Source organism: Dermacentor albipictus, chromosome 7, assembly GCF_038994185.2.
Source record: "Dermacentor albipictus isolate Rhodes 1998 colony chromosome 7, USDA_Dalb.pri_finalv2, whole genome shotgun sequence".
Lineage (NCBI taxonomy): Eukaryota > Metazoa > Arthropoda > Arachnida > Ixodida > Ixodidae > Dermacentor > Dermacentor albipictus.
The window spans coordinates 67,688,448-67,707,415 of NC_091827.1; the positions used below are offsets into that span (position 1 = coordinate 67,688,448).

Here is an 18,968-nt window from a genome sequence, read left to right on the forward strand (position 1 = left end):
AACCACCAACCGAACTTTTTTGAAAGCAGGGTTTGAGTACGGGCTAGTTCGTATTCCATTGTAAACATCAGTGATAGCGCGTCTTCGTCGTTCTTTCGGTCTTCGGCCTATCTGTATGCACTGTAGGCGATAGACTCTTCAAAGCAGAGCTTTTTGTTGCGAATATCGGCGGGCTTCCTGACCACGGATGCAGCCTGGTTTTTCCACTGATGAACAAAGAAGCCAACTGATCTATGCGGAGCACGCAGGCCGCGCGCTCCGCTGGGTTTCCTGCAGCACCAGCAGCCTTCGACCAACCACGGCTCCAGGGTAATGAGGAGGTAAACACCTCTTGCGGATACAATGAATTCGAATGTTGCTACGTACGCTCGTGCATGCTACCTCTGAAACCACGATGGGTTTGAAGCGTCCGTCATTCAAGGTGCGTTCGCCCGCGCTTGTGCGCACGCGTTTGCGGTTGTGTATGTGTGTTTGTTTGTACGGGTGTGGTCACTGAGACAAAGGTTCGCTTTATATGTATTGCACCTTGTTGGATCTGCTGCTAATAATTTTGCGGTTTCAGTTCCCCGCCATTGCTGATGACTCCCTCCATTAACTTCCGAGAGAGGCCACAGTCGTGGGAGGGCGTCACATAAGAATGCATATTGTATTGTGCAGATAAGAATGCATTTATCTTTCTGGCGCTCAAATAAATGCGCGCCGGGGGGTTGTGAAACCTTTTCCTAAATTTTTATATTTCCGCAATTTCTAACTGTTAAGAGCGACTATACGAACCATATCAAACCGGTCCCAACCATCATATTGTTGCTCCGGAGCGTAACGCCAGCCAAACCTGAAAATATGCGTAAGCGTCAGCGCGAAGCTCAACCGAACCCGAAGACATTCCGGCCCCGTTACTGTGGTAAATAACAACAATTCAGCGAAAAACGATACAAGTCTTTGTTTGCTTAGGTCGTTCTCAATACCTCTTTTGTGCATAACAATAACTTTTGCTTCCTTCATTTCCTGCTAAACACAGCCGCGTTTAAAGACCGATTATACATGTGAGTTAGGGCAACGCTAAATTATTTTATTTATTTATTTATTTATTTATTTATTTATTTATTTATTTATTTATTTGTTACACACTGCAGACCAATATGGCCCAAGCGGAAAGGACTATATATCTGTACTATTACGAGATAAAAAACACACGCACGCACAACGGAAAGAACAAGAAAAAGCAATCATGACAGCATCTGAGGAAAGAAATAAAAAAAACTTGATCGTCTAGTCACACAGTGTGCCATGAGGTTCTGTTAATCTATTCCATTCAGACACAGAACACGGAAAAAAATGGGAAAACCTAGAAATCTTTGTTTTTGCAAAGTAAGGGGTTAGAAAGTGTGTCAAGTAACGTCGCGTAGGTCTTGTAGACAATGGGAAAAGAAACTATGTCTGATCAACAGCCATTTTACCGTTAACAAGTAAGCTTTAAAAATTAAGACGGCGTTTTTTTTTCTTCTAGATTCGAGTTCATTGTTGTTAGCTTTCGTTAGTTTAGAAGGAGAATCAGTGTACTTAAATTTAGAATAGACAAACCTGACAGCTTTACGCTGAATCCCTTATAACTTTTAATTTCAAGTTTAGTGTAAGTATACCAAACAATAGGAGAATATTCAAGCTTAGGTAATATGAATGTGAAATAAGAAAGATGTTTTACCAGAGGAGGATGTTTTCGAAGATTATGTTTTCAGTAAGAAAGCTTGCGGAAAGCTGACGCACACATGTTATCAATGTGCAGATTCTAAAAGATGTCATTAGTAATTGTCACTCCAAGTTATTGGTATCAGGCAATCTGTTTCAAACGAAGAAATGTTAGGTTGTAAGTAAATTTAGGAGTAATAATCTTAAGCGTTACGCCAGGATAAACACTTTTATCGGCGTAACGGCGTTATTTTATTTTTAAGAACTTTCTTAAGCGGTACACACAGATAAACAGTTTTATCGGCTATAACAGTCAAACGCTACATTAGCAGGATTACAATTCAACTCAACCTGCTCATGTACACGTGTGATTTCACGAAATCAAACATCATCCGCAAATAACCTAATTTGAGTTCCAGGAGTAATTACAAAGACAATATCATTTACATACGAAAGAAGCAGCAAGGGTCCCAGAAGGCTTCCTTTAGTTATAACTGATCTTACAGGAAGACTTGAGGAATAACAACCATCAACTGAAACAAACTGCGTTCGGTTACGCAGGGAATCAGAAACCCAAGAAACCAAAATGTCGAGAAGGCTAACATTTATGAGTTTGCTTAGGATAATATTATGAACAACTCTGTCAAACACTTTGCTCAAATCTAAGAATATTGCTGTCCATCATTATCTATGCATGCTTCGAATTATTGAACTACCGTGACCAATTGTGTCGCAGTAGAAAAATATTTTCTAAAGCCGTGTTGAAAGCATCTTAGTATTCAGTTTCTCTCAAGGAATTGAATTACGTATTTTGCTAAGTGTTCCAATAATTTACAATAAGAACATTGGGCGATAATTTTTTTACTAACAAACGATAACCTTCTTTATAGACGGGTATAACTTGAGCTGTCTTCCATTCATCAGGTAGCCTCGCAGTTAATAGTGAACATCGAAACAAAATCACAAGAAATTAAGTGATAGTTTCGGAATAACAATAAAGACAAACAATGCACAAACGATCAGGACCACAAGTCGATTCTGTTTTCAGATTTAACAGCATTGCGACTGCACAATGTCATGAAAGAAAATCAATCTGGGATGCTAAAGATGCCCCACGACGCAGATTCACGCGTGTACTTGCTTTCGAAAACACTCGAGTATTAAAACATTCAGCGATGACCTGTTGGCCTGTAACAGAGTTACCACCAACCGAATCCTACGTCACCTGCCTGTCAGCATCGCTAAAATAGTTCCAAAATTTTCGTGGGTCATTTTTCATAAAGTTAGTACAGTTCTTGTGAAAAAGAAGTTTTTAGACTCGTCCATTGCATGTGCGGGAGCGTTTTCGATATCAATATTGAAAATAGGATTGGGAGTACACCTTTCGGCCCGTTTTAGTTTCTGTTTTAAATGAACAATCTGACGCATTATCCATGGTGTACATTTGTGCACTTTTTCTAGCTTGTTTGCACAAACCTATTGAAACAATAATTTCACATATAAGCATACTTTTTCCATAGCAGAGATACGTTATCATGCTTTTTAGCGACGTCACTCATGTCATTTTCCAAATGCGCAAACAGAGAAGCATCATCAGCTCTGTCGTAATCTCTAAAATAGCGTATCCTATTAGTCTCACCTATACCGCTTTTCATTTTTCATTCTATTTGATCTGCTACTTCGTGTGTCACATAGGGAATATGTTTCATTTAATACTGAATGGGTCTTCACTATTGCTTACTTTCATTTGTTTGAAAATTGACAGCACTTCGGCATTGCTACATGAAGGAAGAAATACGGTAATAAAGTGGTTACTTATACCATCAAGTGCGCCCTGTCATGCGCGCTAGCCACCAACGATCCGAAATAGTCACTAAATTTGTCTGCAAGATCAGCACCACTAAAAATACTGGCTTCGGGATATACATTGTTAGAGGAACGAGTGTAAGAGCACCAGAATAGTGAGCTTAACTAGCTCCAGAGTATCTTTCGCTCGGTGAAATCACTAAACATGCTCGTTTTCTCACTGTCCCTAGCTCATCACAATGTAGCACTTAAACTATTACGGAAAGACTTGAACTTTGTGAAATCATCTGAATCTCGACTTTCTAAGAATGTTGGGTACATCTTATTTTTCTTAGTAATCATACTGGTGAGCGGTTTGATTATCCAAGGTTTGCAACCTTGCTTCGGTTTTTGTACAGTTTTGTATGCGAATGCATCTCTGTATAACGAAACAAATTCCTGCAGCAAGGAGTTAAAAGCTTCATGTGTTGACTCATAACCGTAAACGGACTGCCAGCTATGTCTCCTTATAGCATTTCTAAAATTTTTCAATGTGGTTGTGTTAATAAGTTCTGCTACATGTTTACTTCGGTTAGCTGTAGGGTTGACGGTACCGTGGCATATAAGGTAGACAGGAAGGTGACCACGTACTGACAACACGTGCAGGTGTCACACTGGTTGACCTACGAGTAATAACTATATGTATTAGGGCTGTCACCATTGTATTTTACACATTGTCAACGTTATTACATCCAAAAGACAACATGACTGAAGAAAAACTAGCAGCCTTCTTGTACTGTCCGAATTTTTTGTCCTATAAACATTTATATCACCTCCGATGAACACAAAATACTTAAATTCTTTATCATATGGAAGCAACTTTACCATGCAATCAAAAAAACTCCTCAATACAGCCCCCAGGCGGACGGCAAACAACATGAAGTATTTCGCCGTAATTTACAGACATTTCATAATCCGGTGCAATTAGACAAAATTATGAATGCTTTCACAACGCATCTTCGCTTTTAACCAGTAGACATACTCCATCACCTCGTCTGAAGCTGCGGTTCAACGTGAATAGCACATAGTTATCTAGTTTAAAAGGATCATTTCGATATAACGACGTTTCGGTTAGCATAATAACTTAATATCTGAAGTTGAACTCCTCCACAAGCGCTTGAAATACTTTTTGCTTAAAACAGGCTGGCTAATTATTTAGGTGTAGAAGAGAGAATAATGAACTTTTATTTTCAACAAGTTTGTTTACGTCTTGACGACATTGACAAGTGGCAGCCATGTTAGTATATCCGCTTACGACATAGAACAGCTCTAACAGTCGGGACAAATTGACGTCACAACACCAAAATATGGCCCCCTGAGCACCAGCGTGCATTTGGGGAACAACAAAATATGCAAAAGCGATCAACTATGATTACCAATTTAACTGAATAGCCCGAACGAACGGCCGGACGAGCGACCGACAGCCTCCTCACGTTCTCCATCTGGTTCTATACCCGCCACTCGCAGTCCCGCGAGCACGCTTTCCCTTGCTTTCAAACCACGAACGAGCGAGTAAGCGTACGAGCATTCCCGATGGTGCTGGGTGGCAACCACATACCACTTAAGCGGGTTGTGACCTACTTCGGCCTGCAAATAGACAATCGGCTCACGTGAGCGCCAGCTGCCAAGGCGCTCAACGCTGAAGTGCAGAAGGTCCAAAGGCGGTCGGCCGTCTGCTGCTCTGCGGCAGAGGCTGCACACAACAATAAGGTATTCATCAATGCGCTGCCGCGGCTATGTCAAGGGGTCTTTATGCACTCCCGCTCGCGGCCCTCCCATGGGTTCGCGTAGACCGCCTCGAACTCCACTACCAGAAAGCCATCCGAATGTTTCCTCACTTTAGAGGGACCTTGCACGTCGCTGCCACCCTTGCCGAGACTTGGCCGCTGTTCATGATGCTCCGACAACGTGGCTTCCATCACGTCGACAGGCTTCATCACACCCCGGGTAGCGCTGTTCTGCTTTAAAGGTTGCGGAGCCGACCTCACTAGCGCATGGGCAGCTTGTGTCGACTGTGCGAGCATGCTGTCGGCCATCCTTCCACGCTAGCCCTCCACCCCCTTCATCAGCACCATCAGCCATTGGAGGTCTCTACTACGCTGGAGAGCCTCACGAAAAGGCGATCCCCATCCTGCGCCTTATACCAGGCGACGGCGTTCCTGTTGAAGAACCGGGTGGACGGAAATCTCCACGTCTACACGGAGAGCTCCGTCCACGCAGACCGCGGATCTGCCACTGCCTTCTGCGTAATCCCTGCCCTTATGTGCTCGGGAGTGTGCCGGCTGCCTTTCGTGGCAAGCTCCGCCGCTGCGGAGGTGGCTGGCCTCCATCTGGCTGCAAGCATGCTGGCGGAGGACACCACGGATTCTACGGTTGTGATCCTCTCCGACCCGCGAGCGGCGCTCCTTGCGCTTCAACGACCGGGGACCACCCGCCTTGGCGTTGCTCTCCTGGCGGAAAAGCTTCGCTGCGACCTCTCGGGTGACTTGAAGGTGTCGCTACAGTGGCTACCCTCTCACGTCGGCGTCCAGGGCAACGAGGAAGCTGGCGCCGTAGCAAAGGCAGTACATCATGCCACTGTACCAGTGAACACCGCCTTAACGGCCTTCAGCTGTACAAGGTACACGGAGCCGCGGCACCTAATGGCAATCCACAACGATAACCCTCCCCGTTCACTTCCTGATCGCGTCCTCGCAAGGTAGCAGCACACTCTCCCGCAGCGCCTTCGGATCGGTTCCTCTTGGGCGTTTACCCGAAGGTACAGCAAGGACCTGGCATCAAATCAAATCAAATAATATTTTATTGTCCAGCAAGTACATGGATGGACACCTGGGCTGAAAGCTGTACGAACAGCTTGACGAAGGCCCAGGAAACCATTACATGGCAGCAGCAGACAGAATGAAATAACAATAGCAATACAGAAGTAGTCATCAAATGAAATCAAGTGCAGCAATCAAGTACAGCATAAAATAAAGTACAGCAATAACACAGAAGTTTTCTTAAACGACATATTAAGAAATACAGATTACATGTGAATAAACAATGTTCGCAGTTCTTTTCGACTAAAACCAGCAGTATCTTTATGTTTATTGAGAAAAATGGCAGATTGTGGGCCAAGGATTGCAGCTTGTAATCGGTTCTAAAATGTGGTAAGGACCAAGTGTCAGTACAACGAGTATTGGCCATTGGTGTACGATGTTCAAGGGAAGCAAGTTGTGCCAGGAAACTGCTCATACCTGTGGAAGAAAAGTATATTATTTGCAACAAACGAAATTTATATATATTATCTACAAGGATCAAATTAAAAGGTGCTATTGTGGGATTAATACTCTACGTTGGTTCCATTTTAGCGATAAGGCGAATAATTTTCTTCTGCAATACAAGAAGCTTGTTCATATTTCTTTTAGTTGTTGTTGCCATACCAGTGTGCAATAGTTAATGTGAGAAAGAAATAGGGCGTAATATATTTGTAGTTTAGCGCTTGTGGGAAGAAATGTGCGGCTGCGTGAGATTGCCCCTGTAACTGCAGACAGTTTTCTGGAGATTTAAACAGCATGGGCGTCCCATTTTAGATGGGCACAAAAATACACACCGAGAACCTTGTGCTCAGTGACTATTTCTATATGCTGGTCTAGAAAAATGACTGAATTCACCGGAAGAACTGCTTTATTTTGAGCACGGGAAATAACTGCTTTGGATTTAGTTGGGTTTACCTTGATTTTATTTACTCTAGTCCATGCTGATAGTTTAGTAAGGATATTATTGCATTTTGGCTCTAGTGTGCTAATATTACTCCCAGAAATAAGTAAGGTGCTTTCATCAGTACAGATTAAGAATTTTACTGTGGTGTCGAAAGTTATGATATCATTGATTAAAGTATCAAATAAAAGGGGCCCCAATATACTTCCTTGTGGCACGCCACATGCAATTGGTAAGAATGGTGATCTTTGGTGGTTAATATACACGCACTGGTACCTATTTTCTAAGTAACATTTAACTACAGCCAAAGCTGTACCACGAATTCCATATGATGAAAGCTTAATAATGAGAATACTGTGATCAATGGAGTCAAATGCTTTACTAAAATCGAGGAAAAATCCGGCTGTCAGTAAATTATTATTATTATTTTCCAAAATTATTTCCTTCACGGCTAACAAGGCGGCTTCAGTCCACCGCCCCTTCCTAAAACCATACTGTGAGTTCGTCAAAATACTGTGCTTATCATAAAAGTTTGTAATGCGAGAAAGAGTAATTTTTTCCAATCCCTTCGAAAAAACTGGGAGGACGGAAACGGGACGGTAATTAGACGCAAGGTTGTGACCACCGCCTTTGTACAATGCAGATACCCTTGCACATTTCATGGAAGCTGGAAATATACCTGTCTGAAAGACAAGATTAAAAATATGAGCAGGGGCAGACGTTAATAATTCCAATACATACTTAACAGGTTTAATTTGGATATCGTTTGTATCCAATAATCCACTGTTCTTTAGGGTCATGAGTGTGCTGTATATTTCATTTTCATCTGAAGGAGCAAGAAATATGCTTTCAGCAACTATAAGCTTGGGTAACTGTATCCAAGGGAGCACTAATCGGTCTTGCAGCGTTTACAAAATAATGATTGAAGTATTCAGCTATGTCGTGATCTCCAAGTTCACGGCCATTAACACTTATCTTTCTCGGAATTGAACGCGAGTCATCCCGTCCAAGGACATTGTTTATAACTTTCCTTGCAGCACCAGGTCGTTGCCTATTTATATCTGCAAACAGTTTCTGGTAATATGCAGTCTTCACACGCTTAATCTCCGCGTTTACTTGACTCCTTGTTTTCTCAAATTCCTTCATTGCGCCTTCGGAACATGAACGAAGAAAATCATGATAAAGGCGGTTTTTCGCTATAATCAATTTGAGGTGTTCCTGGTTTATCCTTAGTTTTCTCGCTTTCTTTGATGATTAAGTGCGATCAATGGGAAGTGCTTTGCGTACTTGTCCATAAAGATTTTAATAATCTCCCCATATGTAGCATTCGGATTTGTTCTGTTCAGAACCGTTGACCAATCACAGGCCAATAAATCTTGTTTGAACATTTCCAAAGTGTCATGCATGATGGATTGAATTAAAATGGGCTCTTTGAGCTCTCTTTTTTGAGAGCAGTTCGTGTGATAGGTCATAAATACAGGGCAATGGTCACTTATGTCAGAAGTTAGAGTACCACAGGTATGAACTTTGGTATTAATATTTGTCAAGATAAAGTCGAGTGCGGATTGAGTAGTGACTGTAACTCGTGTAGATGTTTTGATTAGGTTCAGAAAACCAGAGGAATGCAACACAGTGTTAAATTGTCGAGTAGTGTTAGTATCGTCCAGTATATTTTTGTTAACATCGCCACCGCAGAGAAGGCGGAAGTTGTTGCTGCATACATAGACCAGCAATGGCTCAAAAAACTCTATGAAAGATTTTACGTTACCTGCTGGAGGATGATATACAACATAGATGGTTTCATTTTTGCATTTAACGGTGAGTATTTCGAAATCGGAGGTTACTTTGCTCAAGTCAGGCACAATTTCACAGTTCTGGTCCACCTTTACATGAACTGCAACACCACTGCCTCGTCGGCCAGTACGATTTATACAGAAATTCTTATAACCAGGTAATCTTAACATATTACATCCGTCGTGATAACTCGTCTCTGACAACATCACGATACGAAATTTAAACCCAGAATAATGCAGAATTGTGGTAAGAACCTCTTCTTTTCCACTCACATACCGTGCATTATTGTGCAGAACAGACTCGCAAGATTTTGCAAGTGGTTCAACATCTTTAGGAAGAATGAATTCTTGGTACTTCATAGAAGAATGCATGATGTGCTACTTAATCTGCGTTATTACTGGAAACAAGTCCTATTGCGACTGAGAAAATATCCTCTCGAGACCATTTTCCTGTGCTATCAGCTCGGCAGAGCTGCCATCCGATTGCTTTGCGTAGATTTTGCAGCTGTATGCCCAAACTGACTTCCATTTGTTTTCGTATTTTTTTACAGTCATCGCAAGTAGTTTTTTGAATGCGCGACAGAGCTGGTCGTTTACAAAAACAGATGCTGTATCATCAAGGCCGAGGTCGTCATTTGTCAGCCATGCTTTCTTGGCTTTCTTCAAGACAGCATCCCGTTTTGTGCGGGCTGTTAGGAATGGCGAGCTACAAGACAAAATTGCCACCAAATTACGACACAGGGGCAAGACGCGCATTCCGCACTCCCCGTCGCTACAGCTAGGAGGCGTTCGAAGAAGCGGCCTTTGCGCTGTTAAGAATGGCGAGCTGCAAAAAAAGATTGCCACACAGTTACGACAGGGCGACACGACGCGCATCTCCCCTTCACCGTCGCTGCAGCTAGGAAGCGTTCGAAGAAGCGGCCTTTGTGCTGGAAACTGCCTCCTTCCTCCAGCCCCATCGACATTGTGACGGAACTAGTTCGGTGTGTGAACAATGACTCCGGAGTTCCCCAACGCGGAGCTGATTTGACACGCATGGACAAGCTGCTCTGCGAACGACGTATTTTGGTGCGTCTCACGTTTCGGCGTGACGCAAAACAACGAGCTACCCTCGATCGGCACCGATAATTCCCGGAACGGCACCCCTCCAACGCCGTCGTTTGGGCATCGGAATGTGTGTGCCTTTGTGTCTGTAAACTGATCTGCAGAGCAGCAGCGAGTTGGTGATGAGTAAACGAACAGTCGCCGCCTCGTATGGCCGGCGGATCGAGTGTATAAAAACTGTGGTTGTGCGAATGCTGAACTGACTTCTCTTGAGCAGTCATGTTAGACTGAGACACTTCTCTTGAGCAGTCATGTTAGACTGAGTCACTTCTCTCATGCAGTCATGTTGGACTGATACTCTTTTTCTCAAGCAGTCATGTTAGACTCATTTAATTTCTGTAAATAAACCCTTTTCCTCGTTCTCGATGAGAAACAGTTCTTCACTTCATCAACGATCTCAGCGTAAATAAGTTGGACGACGGCATGGGCCAGCTACCTTCGAATTCATGCCGTACTCCAATCTTGGCAAAGGACCACGGACGATGGGATTGAGCCCCCAATCCTGACAACTGGCTGACAGCGGTGAGATGGACTTTGCGACATGGTGCTGTATCTGCGGTGAGTGCTTGGTTTTTGCTCTTACTCTCTAGGCTTCATATTGTGGTTGTTCTGTTTATAACAGTAGGGAAGCTAGATTGTTGTGTGTTAGCTAGGTTGTGTTTTCCTAGCTAGATTTAGAGAGCAGAATCAAGGCAGTAAAGCAGCAGTCATGGAGTTAAGGACACTGCTGAGAGACGAGTTGTTGATTGTTGGTGAGGAACTGGGCCTAGATGTACGCAAGAAAATGCTCAAATCGGAATTATTGGAGCTAATTTCCAATCGGGCCAGTGAGGAAGATATTGAAATGGGAATGGAACTTCTCAAAAAGAGAGAGAAACGGGACAAAGAAAGAGCAGAACGGGACAGAGAAAAACGAGAGAGAGAGGAACGCGATAAAGATCGCGAGTTAAGAAAAATGCAACTGGAACTTGAAAGCAAACGTTTGGAGTTGTCTCAAGGAAGTGAAGGCGCTCTGGGTCGATCAAGTGAGGCAGAATCGTACCGCATGGACAGGCTATTAAAGCCATTTGAGGTCGGGACCGACATAGGCTTGTTCCTAAGCAATTTTGAAAGGACTTGCGAAAAGATGAACTTCGGCCCGAATACATGGCCGCAGCGGTTGCTGTCTATGTTGCCGTGTGAGGCGGCGGAAGTAATCGCCAGATTGAGTGTGCAGGATGCATATGATTATGCAAAAGTTAAGGCTAGTCTCCTGAAGAAATATCGCCTTTCAGCCGAAGCTTTTCGGCAAAGGTTTAGGAGCACAGGCAAGAAAGATAGCGAGGGCTATCCGGAGTTTGCATATAGCTTAAAGGCCAACCTAGTCGAGTGGCTTAAAAGCGCGGAAGCGTACGACAGCAGAGACATGATCATTGAATGCATGAGTCTAGAGCAGTTTTACAAAACCATCCCCCAAGCTGTGAAACTGTGGGTGCAAGACAGAGGTAATGTAAACACTGTGGAAAGGGCGGCGGAATTAGCCGAAGAGTACGCAACCCGTAGAAAGTTGAACGCCGAGGAGGGAAACTGGGACGGTCGAAATGGACCGCGGAAACCATTTCCGTTCAAAAAGGGTGCGCAACCTAGACGATCAGAGCCTGTAGACATGGCGGAAAAGCCCGCAGAAAAGAGCGAGGAGAAACTTAACGGAGAAACCGCACAAAAAGAACAGAAAAGAAAATTCGAATCTGTTAGACCAATTCGCTGTTACAAATGCCAAAAACTGGGACATATAGCTGTAAACTGCGAGAAGTCTAGCGTAGTTTTTTCCTACGTGGAGCAAAAAGATGAGAATATGGAACTTTTAAGTCCATATCTCCACGACCTGCAAGTTAATGGAAAACCATGCCGAGTGCTAAGAGACAGTGCCGCCACGCTGGACATTGTCCATCCGTCTCACGTGATGGTAGATGACTTCACCGGAGAAGTAGCATGGATAAAACAGGTTGTAGAAGAACACAGCGTGTGTCTGCCCATGGCCAAAGTCAAAATCAGTGGACCATTCGGGGAGCTAGAGACTGAGGCTGCAGTTTCCAAATTTTTGTCACTGCAGTATCCCTACATCTTTTCGAATCGTTCGAATCAGTTACTGCGTGACAGAGGGCTCAAACTGGGAGAGGGCATAGTACAGGCATTGACCAGAGGCCAAGTTCGTAAGATCACGGCGCTTTCGGCTGAAAATGCTCAAGCTCCTCCAGCGGAAGCAGAAAAGGGGATAGCTTCAATACCCGAATCCGAGCTAGGCCCGAGGGACAAAAGAACAGTTGAGGAGAGCCTGCCAGCTGACCAGCTCAATGAGAGCGTAGCACTAGAGTGTCAGAGTTCTAGCCTGCAGGAAGAGCAAGTAGACGCGCTCACAAGCGAGACAGGGTCGTTATTATCACTGGCCTCAAAGAACTTTGATCAACTCTTACGCGTGGATAGAGAGTCACTGGCAGCTGAGCAAAAGAATGATGAGAGCTTAGCTAAATTACATGACACAGCTAAAGAAGGCATGGCAAGAAGGCGCAACGTAACGATACATGAGAGAGGAGGATTGTTGTATCGGCATTACAGAGATCGAAAGGGTAGGATTTTAGATCACTTAGTCATACCTACTAAGTATAGGGAGGACCTTTTGAGTCTTTGTCATGGAAATGGGTGGTCCGGCCTCCTAGGCATAAACAAATCAAAGGAAAGATTGCTTATGGAATACTACTGGCCTGGCTGTTTCAAAGATGTAGAAAACTTTGTAAGATCATGCGACGCCTGCCAGCGTTCTGGTAAACCAGGAGAGACATGGAAAGCTCCACTGAAGGTAGTGCCCTTAATAACAGAGCCTTTCAGACGACTTGTAATAGACACGGTAGGGCCTCTTCCAAAAACAAAATCAGGCTACAGGTACTTGTTTACCATGCTGTGTCCGGCTACCAAGTTTCCAGAAGCAATCCCTTTGAAAGAGCTCAGCTCCACCGAAGTAGTAGACGCGCTTTTGACAGTGTTTGCACGAGTTGGGTTTCCACCCGAAATTCAGGCAGATCAAGGGTCAGTATTCACGAGCGCACTGACTTCCACATTCTTGCAAAAGTGCGGGGTAAAGTTAATACACAGTTCTGTCTATCACCCTCAGTCAAACAGTGTAGAGAGGTGGCATTCGGTGCTTAAGCGAGTTTTGCCTGCGCTCGGTTACGAGCACAAGGAGGACTGGGAGAACTATCTGCCGGCAACGTTCTTTGCTTTGCGAACGGTTCCACATGAGGCGACAGGGTTCTCACCAGCAGAACTAGTGTATGGGAGGACACTCCGGTCTCCACTGAGAATGTTAAGAGAGATGTGGGAGGAAAGAGGGGAGAGTCCAACCGTGGTTGAATACGTGCTAAATTTACTGGAGCGGCTAAGCGCAACCCAAGAACTAGTCGAAAGAACATGGCACTAGCTCAAAAGAACGCCAAATTCTATTACGACAAGAATGCGAGGCTTCGTACGTTCAACGCCGGAGACCAGGTAATGATCCTCAAACCTTCAAGAAAGAACAAGCTTGAAGTTCACTGGGACGGGCCCGTTAAAGTGTTGCACAAACTTTCAGATACTAACTATGCTTTGAGAATGCCTGGTCGCAGGAAGGAAGTGAGGATATATCACTGTAATTTGATGAAGCCGTATGTAGAGCGGAGCGGAGTCGTTAACTATACCGTCAAAGAGCCGGATGGCACTAGTACCAAGTTTAACGAGTATAGGGCGACCTCCAACTCTGAAATCGGCCTAGAAGAAGTAGTAGAACACTCGGTAAGCTCGCACGCTCTAAAACCCGAGCAGCTAGATGAGCTAAAAGGGGTGTTAGGGGAATATCTCGACAGATTCAGCGATCGGCCGGGATGAACCAAACTGATAACGCATGAAATTGAGCTGACCTCTACCGAACCAGTAAGATCAAAACCTTACAGGGTGTCTCCAAGACAGAGAGAGATTATGGAGGCAGAGATACAGCGCATGCTAGAGTTGGGAGTTATTGAGCCCGCTGAGAGTGACTACACGTCACCGCTAATACTCGTAGAAACCCCTAACAAGGACCCTCGTCCGTGTGTTGACTACAGGAAGTTAAATGCGATCACTAGGGATCAGCTGTACCCGATACCCAACATTGAGGAACGAATTGAAAGGGTTAGCGCTGCTAAATACATTTCAACTATAGATCTCGTGCGGGGGTACTGGCAGGTTCCCCTTTCAGAAAGTGCCAGCCACTATGCCGCATTCATATCGCCTGTAGGCACTTTTCGCCCTCTCGCACTCAGCTTCGGGCTGAAGAACGCGCCGTTTAGCTTCTCTAAGTTAATGGATATCGTCCTAAAGGACTTGCAGGAGTTCTCCTTACCTTATCTCGATGATGTGGCCATTTTTTCGGACAGCTGGGAACAACACGTATCGCACCTCAAACAGGTGTTCTCACGGTTGAGGGAAGCCGGCTTAACGATGAAAGCGGAAAAGTGTAGGTTTGGTTGTTCGCAGGTTACTTATCTGGGCCATGTTGTCGGTCAGGGCATGAGACGGCCGGCTGAACTGAAAATAGCGACGATTGGAGATTTTTCTCAGCCGCGCACGAAAACGGACCTTCGTTCATTTTTGGGACTTGTGGGGTACTATCAACGGTACATTCCGAATTACTCGCAATTGGCCAGTCCACTAACAGACGCCTTCCGAAAGGGAGCACCGAGTAACGTACACTGGGATAAGGACAAAGAGAACGCTTTCCAAAGTTTGAAAACGCTATTGGTTTCTCGCCCAGTGCTTCGCGCGCCAGACTACACAAAGGAATACATAGTTCAATGCGACGCAAGCGACAGAGGTATGGGCGTGGTACTTAGTCAGGTCGGCGACGATAACGAGGAGCATCCTATCCTCTACGCCAGCCGTAAACTAAATGTAAGAGAGGAAGCCTACAGCGCTTCAGAGAAGGAATGCGCTTGTTTGGTTTGGGCCGCCCAGAAGTTGTCGTGTTACTTGTACGGAGCGAAGTTCATCTTCGAGACCGACCACTGTCCTCTGACGTGGCTCAATCAAATGTCACACAAAAACGGCCGCTTGCTCCGATGGAGCCTCACTCTCCAAGAGTACAACTTCTCCGTTAGATATAAGAAGGGAAAGTTGCATAGCAATGCGGATGGTTTGAGCAGGCTAATTTGAATTCTGCGTTTGAGGGTCCCGCCTAAATTTTAGGGTTACTAGTGTTAGCTTTTCTTTAGGCGAAGAAAATCCCCTCTCATTTAGCAGAATTCCCTCCATGAATTGCTGAATTTGTCAGCAGGAATTTGCTTCAGAAATTGACATAGTGAAATGTAGCATTTTTTTTTTGTTTCTGCACTTGCGCTGTTGTTTTTTTGAAGCCTAGCGAGTCTAAAGTGAGAGCCAATGCACGTCATCTCGTCGCAGAGCCGTGTTGTGGGGTTCATTTTGCAGTTGCCTGTCCTTGTTGGATGTTTTAGGGCGGTGACATCAATGCACAAGTGGTCGCTGCGAGCCAAGACATCAATCCCCCCCTGACCAGCAGCCGTTCTCTTCCTGCCTAGCGGTTGTCAGCGCTAGACAGTCGAGATATTTCGGGCCATGGAGGCGCTGTTAAGAATGGCGAGCTACAAGACAAAATTGCCACCTAATTACGACACAGGGGCAAGACGCGCATTCCGCACTCCCCGTCGCTACAGCTAGGAGGCGTTCGAAGAAGCGGCCTTTGCGCTGTTAAGAATGGCGAGCTGCAAAACAAGATTGCCACACAGTTACGACAGGGCGACACGACGCGCATCTCCCCCTCACCGTCGCTGCAGCTAGGAGGCGTTCGAAGAAGCGGCCTTTGTGCTGGAAACTGCCTCCTTCCTCCAGCCCCATCGACATTGTGACGGAACTAGTTCGGTGTGTGAACAATGATTCCGGAGTTCCCCAACGCGGAGCTGATTTGACACGCATGGACAAGCTGCTCTGGGAATGACGTATTTTGGTGCGTCTCACGTTTCGGCGTGACGCAAAACAACGAGCTACCCTCGATCGGCACCGATAATTCCCGGAACGGCACCCCTCCAACGCCGTCGTTTGGGCATCGGAATGTGTGTGCCTTTGTGTCTGTAAACTGATCTGCAGAGCAGCAGCGAGTTGGTGATGAGTAAACGAACAGTCGCCGCCTCGTATGGCCGGCGGATCGAGTGTATAAAAACTGTGGTTGTGCGAATGCTGAACTGACTTCTCTTGAGCAGTCATGTTAGACTGAGACACTTCTCTTGAGCAGTCATGTTAGACTGAGTCACTTCTCTCATGCAGTCATGTTGGACTGATACTCTTTTTCTCAAGCAGTCATGTTAGACTCATTTAATTTCTGTAAATAAACCCTTTTCCTCGTTCTCGATGAGAAACAGTTCTTCACTTCATCAACGATCTCAGCGTAAATAAGTTGGACGACGGCATGGGCCAGCTACCTTCGAATTCATGCCGTACTCCAATCTTGGCAAAGGACCACGGACGATGGGATTGAGCCCCCAATCCTGACAGGGCCTTGAACAGCACGACAATGCTTTTGGTCTTATCAGCCTTTCATATGGGCACTCGATGGCAGGCTTCAATGTCACTTACTGTTATCGGTTCTTCCACAGCACTGCCAATCCTAACAAGCAAATCTATCATGCTTTCAATTTCTTTCTGAATGACGCCTTGAATTTGGATCTTTGCCCTTCGCGAGTACTGCTCTGAAGACACGATACGATCTTAGAGATCTTAAATTTTACTTTCTGCTGCTAGACATTTTTTGCGGAGGGCTTCATTTTCTGTTGCAAAACATTCTTTTTTCAAGTTTTCTGATTCCAGTTTTTGCTTTAGTTCATCGATACGGCCGTAAGCAAAGTCAAGGCTCTGCACAAGATTCCTCTGTTCAGCTTTTAAATCCCTAATGTCATTGCGCAAATCCTTCTCTAGTGATTCGCGAAACATTTTAAGCTCTTGCCTTATTTCACTTTTGAATTTGAGAAGGTCGGCCTCTTTAATCGACATATTGCATGTGGCAGGTGTAACAAACAGGACCAACACTGAGAATTACATACTTGGCAAGTAGAATGATCCTAAGATAAAACTAATTCGGAACAGGGCGGCATTATCGATAAAAAAGTTGCAATCAGAGCAGCAGCAGTGACAGCGGAAAAGTATTACAAGATGGAAAGAAAACTCAATAGTGTTAGAACTAACCTGTACACAAATAAGAGACGATTGAAGCTTGCACTTTTCGCCGTCGCTGATGCCCTTGTGGCGATGCGTTGATGCCGGCTTGGCTTTATAGCAGCGGCCACCGGAAGGGCGGCTTCACTGTTCCGGAAGGTCGGTACGCGCAGCTGCAGAGCCCGCACGTGTAACTGGTGATGGTGTGGCTTGCAGGTGAGGGTAGCAGGCGAGGGTGAAGGAGTGGTTGACTGTTGGAATCTGCGCACAAATAAGAGACGATTGAAACTTGCACTTTTCGCTGTCGCTGCTTCCCTTGTGGGCAACAGCGACTGCGAAAATCTTTCATCCTACGGAATTCGTGGTACAGCTTTGGCTGTAGTTAAATGTTACTTAGAAAATAGGTACCAGTGCGTGTATATTAACAAAGATCACCATTCTTACCAATTGCATGTGACTCGCCACATGGAAGTATATTGGAGCCCCTTTTATTTAATACTTTAATCAATGATATTATAACTATCGACACCACAATAAAATTTGTAATTTATGCTGATGATAGCACCTTACTTATTTCTGGGAGTAATATTAGCACACTAGAGCCAAAATGCAATGATATCCTTACTAAACTATCGGCATGGACTAGAGTAAATAAAGTCAAAGTAAACCCAACCAAATCCAAAGTAGTTATTTTCTGTGCTCAAAATAAAGCAGTTCCTCCGTTGATTTCATTCATTTTTCAATACCAGCACATAGAAATAGTCACCGAGCACAAGATTCTCGGGGTGTATTTTTCTGCCCATCTAAATGGGACTCTGTTATGCTAGAGTTCACGCATGACGGCCACCGCTAACCCTCCTCGCAACTTAGTTGCCCGAGAGCACACGCCCTTTCCCTCGGCCTATTCTTTCGTCATCACTTCCCCAAGTCTGGCCACCATCGTAAAACATACCCAGCCAAATGTTGTCGAATAGCCAAAGAAGACTATACAATTTAGAAAAAGGCGCAGGGGGTTTAAATTAAGCAATCATTGAGGGTGTTCCAACATCCAGCACAGTGATGGAACTGTGGGCCAAACACTCACGCACTATCAGTGCAGAATGCGCAGAGGCATTGGTTGCGGTGTACGGGATCAAGCACTTCGCTTTCAACAAGTTTGGTCGCACATGACGCACACGATCTTAACCTAGGACCTCAATACCTTAACGTAGAAAGGAGCATCGACAGTTTGACCTTAAACGTACAAATTCATAGTGCAGATGCATATGGGAACAAAAAACAAAAAAAAACATATTCAAAACCCTATATTCTTCAACTATTCACCCGTGCACTTTACTTCCTTTGTCCTCAGCTCATATACCATTTTCAACTTATTAGTTTGCTACTTCAGCTCGATTTACCCAATTCTGTTTCCTCCACGATGACGAAACCTTCCAAGAATTTATCGCTTTGGTAGGAAGTTTTCTCATGAATACAACAATTCCATCGCTTCCTCTCCTTCTGCAGTTCCGTCACCATTCTGGCATAAATATTTTTCATTTCCAAAGCGTCTCTCAAAATTCTGTGAATCCACAACTCACACAAAACAAATGCATCTGATATAATTCTAACAGCAATTAGGCGGTCATTTAA

The 18,968-nt window shown here is 44.7% G+C and overlaps 1 protein-coding gene across 5 annotated transcripts in view; it reads right to left on the bottom strand.

Annotated features, from left to right (window-relative positions):
- Window positions 1-5,885: 5,885 nt before the first annotated feature.
- The window catches only part of LOC139048006 (uncharacterized), a 331,798-nt gene continuing 318,715 nt past the window's right edge, over window positions 5,886-18,968 (bottom strand). For all 5 annotated transcript variants that reach the window (XR_011507430.1, XR_011507433.1, XR_011507432.1 and 2 more), the window contains 2 exons: window positions 17,367-17,597; window positions 5,886-6,767 (listed from right to left, as the gene is read on the bottom strand). The gene's annotated coding sequence lies outside the window, so the exon portion shown is untranslated. The remainder of the gene's footprint in view (window positions 6,768-17,366; window positions 17,598-18,968) is intronic.